Source organism: Bufo bufo, chromosome 5 (genome assembly GCF_905171765.1).
Source record: "Bufo bufo chromosome 5, aBufBuf1.1, whole genome shotgun sequence".
In the NCBI taxonomy this organism is placed as follows: Eukaryota; Metazoa; Chordata; class Amphibia; order Anura; family Bufonidae; genus Bufo; species Bufo bufo.
In genome coordinates, this window is record NC_053393.1 from 57002878 (window position 1) to 57012422 (window position 9545).

A 9545-nucleotide genomic window follows, 5' to 3' on the forward strand; every position below is an offset into this window, starting at 1 on the left:
TTTAATTGACGCGCGCCCCCTCCTTTCATTCGATCTTTCCGTGTGGTATCCCTTTCTCACGCTCCCTCTCCGGTGTGGAACCCTGATTCCCTGCTACCCGTAATCACCACAGGGACGTGCGATCAGGCAGAAGTTATCTAGAGTCAATAAAGTGGCAGCAGGGCCTCTCCTGTCTAACGTTTCCTTATCCAAAATACCGCAGGGACATTCCCTTTAATTTTTTATTAGTCATTCAAATTACAGGGTATCTTATGAGTCCTGTATTGTTATTTATAGTCACTACCTCCCCAAGTCGGGAGTGGGTAATTGCCACGCGCCTGCTGCCTTCCTTGGAATTTTGTGCTTTAATAACTTGTCCCACATTTCCGCCCGATCAGATTTTAGCCATTGACCTCCCTTGGATGTGGTATCCTTTTCTCAGGCTCCCTCTCCGGCATGGAACCCTGATTTCCCGTTACCTGTGATCAACATGGTAGGCGAATAAAAGAACATCGAAAGTTAATAGAGAAAATATCCAATTGGATCGTTGTGGAGCAATATGTGTGTACATGCCTACACGTACTGAATGATGGGTCTGCCCCCTTCAACTTCTGGGTCTCCAAACTGGGCACATGGCCTGAGCTTGCCCTTTACGCCTTGGAGGTGCTGGCCTGCCCTACAGTAAGCGTATTGTCTGAACGTTTGTTTAGCATGGCAGAAGGTGGTTATCACAGAAAAGCGCAGCCGCCTGTCCACAGTCAATGTGGACAAGCTCATGTTCATTAAAATGAACCAGGCAGGGATCCCACAGGACTTGTCCATACCTTGTGCAGAATAGACATGTATACTGGCCTCACCAAGCCATTGTTGTACTCCAGCGCACTTTTTTTTTGTTTTATTTTTTATATTTCCCAATGTTTTGCAGTCTACCTAAATTTAAACAAAAAAATAATAAAACAAAAACAAAAACCAGTGTTGGCTACCTCCTCCACCGCCGCTTCCATCTACACCGCCACATCCACCGCCATGCTCTTAACCACATTTTGCTGCCTTTTGCAGCCCTCTAGCCCTTTCCATTACTTTTTTAGAGCCATTTTAGTGCTCCAATGTTTGGGTCCCCTTTGACTTCAATGGGGTTCGGGGTCAAGTTCGGGTCAAGTTCGGGTCCCGAACTCGAACTTTTTTGTAAAGTTAAGCCGAACCCGTCGAACCCGAACATCCAGGTGTCCACTCAACTCTAATCATGAACCTTCCATGTTGGCAACTATGTAAATGTGGTTTGAATAAAACCTTACTTGTAAGTTTATTTAAAATTGGAAACTCTAACTTATAACCTATTATAACACAGGTGTCCTGATAATTCATCAATAGTTTTGCAAATGGAAAACAAATAAACTGCACTCCACGTGGATGAATAAAACTGAGTCAAAAGTGCCAGGTCACCCTTTATTTCAGAAACATAAGGGAAAATGAAATATCTGAATACTTCAGCAAGTAATAGGTGAGGGATAGTGATGAGCGAGCATGCTCGGAAGAGAAGAGGGTGTCTGGTTCATAAAAAAAGATTAGAAATGGATGGAAACCCCATCAAAATGGTTTGGCAACAACTTTAACCTGTTGGGGACATATGACGTACCGGTACGTCATGATGTCCTGATACTTAAGGACTTGGTGCCTTCTGAAATCAATTAGCAGGCGCCCCGGGACAATGCGCGGGGATTCCTGTGTCAATTCAGACCTGCGGTTTGCGGCATTTCCAGGTGGTTCGGACGGCGACTGCAGTGGCTATCGGGTCCCCGTGCTGCTGTGACGGGGACCCGATAGCAGGGAAGGCAGCGCGATGCCTTCCTTAGGCATCGGGGCTGCCTTCCGGTGAAGAGCCTGTGAGATCCAGCCCCCTGGATATCACAGGCAAAAAGCTGTATGAGTAATACACAATGTATTACTCATACAGCCAATGCATTCCAATACAGAAGTATTGGAATGCATTGTAAAGTGGATCAGACCCCAAAAGGTTAAAGTCCCAAAGTGGGACAAAAAATAAAGTGAAAAAAAGTTGAAAAAAAAGTTTTCCCCCATAAAATAAAAAACGTAATTTTCCCCAAATAAAGTAAAAAAAAATTGGTAAAATATAGGGGGAAAAAAAAGTAGACATATTAGGTATCACCGCATCCGTAATAACCTGCTCTATAAACAAATCACATGACATAACACCTCAGGTGAACACCGTAAAAAATTTAAAATAAAAACAGTGTAAAAAAAGCTATTTTTTTTCACCTTACATCACAAAAAGTGTAATGGCAAGCGATCAAAATGTCATATGCACCCCAATATAATGCCAATCTAACTGTCATGTCATCCCGCAAAAAATTAGACCCTACCTAAGTTAATCGCCCATAAAGTGATAAAACTATGGCTCTCAGAATATGGAGACACTAAAACATGATTTTCTTTTTAATACACATATACTAACGGTCAGAGGTTAGGTAGTCGTGGCCCACTATATGATTGCTCAGAGGTGTCCAAAAATATTACTGTTGAACTGAGTGTACCTTGTTGTAGTTATTTAAAACATAACATTTATTTCATTTAATTTTAAGATATTGAGACACTGAGTTAAAACAATGCTGTAGGTTCACTGCTTTACTGGAAGGGTGTCGGGGTATGACTGGCAGCTCTTGTCCCATATACGTCAAGCGGCACTTTGTCAGGGGGGGGGGACGCTTGAACAATATCTTGATGGGGGATGCTCGGCTTAGGTTCTTTCCCTATATAAGCTGATTTAGGAAGCTGGGAGAACCCTAACAGGCTGTATTCCGGGCACCCGCCCTGAAAAGGGCGACCCCCAACCACTGGAACCTTGGGTCTATTGCTGTCAAACACTAACAGTAATCCTTCCTAATATGCAAATGTCTGACACGTTTCATCATAATGAGTAATGATTCTTCAGGGACAAAAGGTATATCGTCGGGGCGTCTGGTGCAGTGGCAGCGCTCCCGCACGTATATTGAGGCACCTAATATGTCTATTTTTTATAGCGATTCGATCCTGCCCATCTGATTAATTAACCTATGGTTGCAGGGTGAGCGCTCCATTAACCCCTCCCACTTACTTGTCATGCCGTCCTAGGCGAATGCGCGTGATCCTTGGGCCACTATGCTCAGTTATGCCCAGTCAGCAGCGCCTCGCTCGCAACCGGAAATGACATCAGTGGTGGGCGTGTTAGTTGTTACGGGGATCTAACACCGCGTCCCCGGCAGGTCCTTGCAGGGCAAAGTGTTTATGTGCATATGCCTACGGAAGCAAGTATAATCAATCAACGAACATATATTTAGGGTCTGCTGGATGGGCACATACATTTTTGAGTCCCTCTTGGCAGACCATATATAGTCTTATCTCTGAAGAGTACACTGGGTTGGAAATATTAACACAAAAATATATATACAGGTCCTTGCAGGACACAGTGTCCGTGTGTGTTTACCATCCTAGAGAATTATATAGCAATCGATGATACTTAAAGATGATCTGCTATGTGGGCAGAAACGTTTTACAGCCCCCCTAGCAGACATACAATTCAGTCTCTTAGGGACACACTGGATTTGAAAGATTGGCACATAAAACTGTGCCTCATTCCTCCCATGTCTATCGAGGTAGCAAGATGTTTATGGAAATCCAGCACAATCAACAATCGAGTGTGTTTGACAGGATGTCTTAATTTGGTCAGATGGATATTGGATTTATTACAGAAATGGCTTATATAAAATATATTCATTTAGACCCTTCGGTGTCACGGAGTTTAGTCTATATATCCATTTAGTTTTGGCTCGCAGGATCATCTTGTCCCAGTCTCTGCCTCTCTTTGGTTTGGGGACATGTTGTATCCCTATGAATTTGAGACAGCTGATGTCGCCGATTGCTATATAATTCTCTAGGATGGTAAACACACACGGACACTGTGTCCTGCAAGGACCTGTATATATATTTGTTTGTTAATATTTCCAACCCGGTGTACTCTTCAGAGATAAGACTATATATGGTCTGCCAAGAGGGACTCAAAAATGTATGTGCCCATCCAGCAGACCCTAAATATATGTTTGTTGATTGATTATACTTGCTTCCGTAGGCATATGCACATAAACACTTTGTCCTGCAAGGACCTGCCGGGGATGCGGTGTTAGATCCCCGTAACAGCTAACACGCCAACCACTGATGTCATTTCCGGTTGCGAGCGAGGCTCTGCTGACTGGGCATAACTGAGCATAGTGGCCCAAGGATCACGCGCATTCGCCTAGGACGGCATGACAAGTAAGTGGGAGGGGTTAATGGAGCGCTCTCCCTGCAACCATAGGTTAATTAATCAGATGGGCAGGATCGAAGCGCTATAAAAAATAGACACATAGACGCATTAGTTGCCACTGCCTCAATATACGCGCGGGAGCGCTGCCACTGCACCAGACGCCCCGACGATATACCTTTTGTCCCTGAAGAACCATAACTCTTTATGGTGAAACGCGTTGGACATTTGCATATTAGGAAGGATTACTGTTAGGGTTTGACAGCAATAGACCCAAGGTTCCAGCTGCTGGGGGTCGCCCTTTTGAGGGCGGGTGCCCGGAGTACAGCCTGTTAGGGTTCTCCCAGCTTCCTGAATCAGCTTATATAGGGAAAGAACCTAAGCCGAGCATCCCCCATCAAGATATTGTTAAAGCGCCCCCCCCCCCCCTGACAAAGTGCCGCTTGACGTATATGGGACTAGAGCTGCCAGTCATACCCGACACCCTTCCAGTAAAGCAGTGCACCTACAGCATTGTTTTAACTCAGTGTCTCAATATCTTAAAATTAAATGAAATAAATGTTATGTTTTAAATAACTACAACAAGGTACACTCAGTTCAACAGTAATATGATTTATTTTTGTTTCAAAAAGTATACATATTAGGTATTGCCATGTCCGTAACAACCTGCTCTATAAAAATATCTTATGACCTAACACCTCAGGTGAATACCGTAAAAAAAATAAACGGTATAAAAAAAGCAATTTTTTGGTATCCTTACATCACAAAATGTGTAATACCAAGCGATCAAAAAGTCATACGCACCCCAAAATAGTTCCAATAAAACCGTCATCTCATCCCGCAAAAATAATACCCTACCCAAGATAATCGCCCAAAATCTGTAAAAACTATAGCTCTCAGACTATGGAGACACTAAAACATGATTTTTTTTTGTTTCAAAAAATGATATTATTGTGTAAAATTTACATAAATGTAAAAAAGTATACATATTAGGTATCGCCGCGTCCGTAACAACCTGCTCTATAAAAATATCTTATGACCTAACCCCTCAGGTGAATACCGTAAAAAAACAAAAACGCTGCCAAAAAAGCTATTTTTTGTAACCTTACATCACAAAATGTGTAATACCAAGCTATTAAAAAGTCATACGCACCCCAAAATTGTGCCAATCAAACCGTCATCTCATCCAGCAAAAATAATACCCTACCCAAGATAATCGCCCAATATCTGTAAAAACTATGGCTCTCAGACTATGGAGACACTAAAACATGATTTTTTTTGTTTCAAAAATGAAATAATTGTGTAAAACTTACATAAACAAAAAAAAGTATTGCCGCGTCCGTAATAACCTGCTCTATACAAAATATCACATGACCTAACCCCTCAGGTGAATACCGTAAAAAAAAAATATAAAAACGGTGTAAAAAAAAAACATTGTTTGTCACCTTACATCACAAAAAGTGTAATAGCAAGCGATCAAAAAGTCATACGCACCCCAAAATAGTGCCAATCAAACCATCATCTCATCTTGAAAAAAATTAGCCCCTACACAAGACAGTCTCCAAAAAAATAAATAAAACTATGGCTTTCAGAATGTGAAGACACTAAAGAATCATTTAAAAAAAAAAATGCTTTGTTATGTAAAACTGAAACAAACAACCCAAAAAAGTAGTCATATTTAGTATTGTCAAGTCCGTGACAACCTGCACTATAAAAATATCACATGATCTAACCTGTCAGATGAATTTTGTAAATAACAAAAAATAAAAACGGTGCATAAACAGCTATTTCTTGTTATCTTGCCTCACAAAAAGTGTAATATAGAGCAACCAAAAATCATATGTACCCTAAAATAGTACCAACAAAACTGCCACCCTATCCCGTAGTTTCTAAAATGGGGTCACTTTTTTGGAGTTTCTACTCTAGGAGTTTATCAAGGGGGCTTCAAATGGGACATGGTGTCAAAAAAACAGTCCAGCAAAATCTGCCTTCCAAAAACCGTATGGCATTCCTTTCCTTCTGCGCCCTGCCGTGTGCCTGTACAGCAGTTTACGACTACATATGGGGTGTTTCTGTAAACTACAGAATCAGATTGATAAATATTGAGTTTTGTTTGGCTGTTAACCCTTGCTTTGTAACTGGGAAAATGGAAAATCTGCCCAAAAATGAAATTTTGAAATTGTATCTCTATTTTCCATTAATTCTTGTGGAACACCTAAAGGGTAAACAAAGTTTGTAAAATCAGTTTTGAATACCTTGAGGGGTGTAGTTTCTAGAATGGGGTCATTTTTGGGTGGTTTCTATTATGTAAGCCTCACAAAGTGACTTCAGACCTGAACTGGTCCTTAAAAAGTGGGATTTTGAAAATTTCTGAAAAATTTCAAGATTTGCTTCTAAACTTCTAAGCCTTGTGACGTCACCCCCAAAAAAAAAAAATGTCATTCCCAAAATGGGGAATGTAAAGTAATAACTATTTTTGTAGGTATTGCTATGTATTATAGAACACTCCAAAAATAGAACTAATCACATCCATATGTAAACATAGAAAGTCTTTATTAAATTTGCATTAAACAATACTTGTAACATGTATAAAAACAGCAGCAAGGAAGGGGAAAACCTTCAGTGAGGAACAAAAACAGCCCTGGAGTGGGCTGAGGGGTCAACACACAGGAGCACACAGAGTTGCAGAGAAATCCACACAGAAAGCTGACATGAAATAATATAGGCCCCAAACATTAAAGTCCAATAATAAGGCAGGATAACAGGCTATGTGTGGAAGTAAGTGGCAATAACTACCCCAAGGTGCGTGTGGTTCCCTTAGCCGCCTCCTCCCAACGTCGTTTCTCCATTAAACTGGCTTCTTCCGGGGACAAAGAAACGATTACAAAACTCCTCCTTTTATAGCGTCTTCCCAAACATAAATCAATGAAATAAAATTGCTACAATGGAAAATGCCCTACAATGAGGTGTCGCATAACTAGTCACATGATCATGGGGAGGGCTGATAGGATGCGGAGACATAGGACCTGAAGTTCAGCCAAAACGACGCACCGACCATGTGGAGTACACGTGACCGATACGTCAGTTATGACGTCACCAAGGTCCACAGCCACCATTGTAAGCGCCGGAAAGCCGCAGACATAGAAATTGCAAACTGCAGAGGTATCACACCATTCATAAAAGGATATAACCAATGAGTGCACATACACATACGGCCGCACCTCAAAAGGGGCCGGACCATGGTAGAATTACATACTGGGTCATGACACTATGATGACATTTCAGACGCATAGGTTACCTGTGATCGGCACATCAGCGCCGCATCACATGGTCCTAGGCAATAATGAAAGACCCCTAATAATAAAATAAAAAAAAAAAAATAATAATAATAATAATAATATAAAGGATTAACAAATAGAATAACAAGAAAAAAAGTGAAAGAGAAAGTGAAAAAAGGGTAACAAGGGTGAGTGATGAAAAAGGAATTAAGAAAAGGAAAAAAGGAAAAACACATAAGTGTGTACAAAGAAAACAACACAAGTCATGTAGATATATTATTTACCAGTATAATGCCTTATAAACATATAAAAATATGTAGAATATAATATGTAATATAAAATATGAATGAACGTGAGTGATGCGTAAATGAATACTCAATTCATGTGAACCTATGTAAGTGTACTATACAAAAATGCGAGAAAATTGTGTATGTGAAGTGCAATACAATAATTGTTAAATTAATTGATTAAAAATAATAAAAACACCCAAAGGTATCCTAAATTCATATAATATAGAAGGAGTTGGACGTCCAAAAGTGACTTGTGCTTTATCGTTACAGATAGATTCCTCCCTACAGGGGAAGGGAGGCAAATGCCCAACTGGCTCAACAACCCCTCCACAGGAACCCAATAGCAGACAAGGCAAGAGAACTCCACAAGAGGGCGGCATATAACACCGGCACAGCCAAAGCCATCTACCTAGCCCTCCAAGACACACCACGAGCAGGTAAGCACTAAGAAGAAAAAAGAGAAACAAAAAAGGGGGGGGAGACAATCAAAATTAAAAGCATATGGAATTTAAAACAATAAAAACAAGGGACTAGGATGGGCAAAAAAGAACCGAAAGAATGCGTATCGAAAGCACCTATTATGCATTATAAATATGGGGCGGCTGGGAGGAGGCGGCTGAGGGATCCACACGCACCTTGGGGAAGTTATTGCCACTTACTTCAAAACATAGCCTGTTATCCTGCCTTATTATTGGACTTTAACCCCTTCAGGGCACACCATTATTTCACCTTAAGGACCAGGCCATTTTTTGCAAATCTGACCAGTGTCACTTTAAGTGGTGATAACTAGAGTTGAGCGAACACCTGGATGTTCGGGTTCGAGAAGTTCGGCCGAACTTCCCGGAAATGTTCGGGTTCGGGATCCGAACCCGACCCGAACTTCGTCCCGAACCCGAACCCCATTGAAGTCAATGGGGACCCGAACTTTTCGGCACTAAAAAGGCTGTAAAACAGCCCAGGAAAGAGCTAGAGGGCTGCAAAAGGCAGCAACATGTAGGTAAATCCCCTGCAAACAAATGTGGATAGGGAAATGAATTAAAATAAAAATAAAATAAATAAATATTAACCAATATCAATTGGAAAGAGGTCCCATAGCAGAGAATCTGGCTTCACGTCAGCAGAGAATCAGTCTCTTCATGCCATAGCAAAGAATCTGGCTTCATGTCAGCAGAGAATCAGTCTCTTCATGCCATAGCAGAGAATCTGGCTTTATGTCAGCACAGAATCAGTCTTCATGTCATAGCAGAGAATCAGGCTTCACGTCACCCACCACTGGAACAGGCCACTGTCACACATTTAGGCCCCGGCACCCAGACAGAGGAGAGAGGTCCCGTAACAGAGAATCTGGCCTTATGTCAGCGCAGAATCAGTCTTCATGTCATAGCAGAGAATCAGGCTTCACGTCACCATCCACTGGAAAAGGCCACTGTCACACATTTAGGCCCCGGCACCCAGACAGAGGAGAGAGGTCCCGTAACAGAGAATCTGGCCTTATGTCAGCGCAGAATCAGTCTTCATGTCATAGCAGAGAATCAGGCTTCACGTCACCCACCACTGGAACAGGCCACTCTCACATATTTAGGCCCCGGCACCCAGACAGAGGTGAGAGGTCCCGTAACAGAGAATCTGGCCTTATGTCAGCACAGAATCTGTCTTCATGTCATAGCAGAGAATGAGGCTTCACGTCAAACACCACTGGAACAG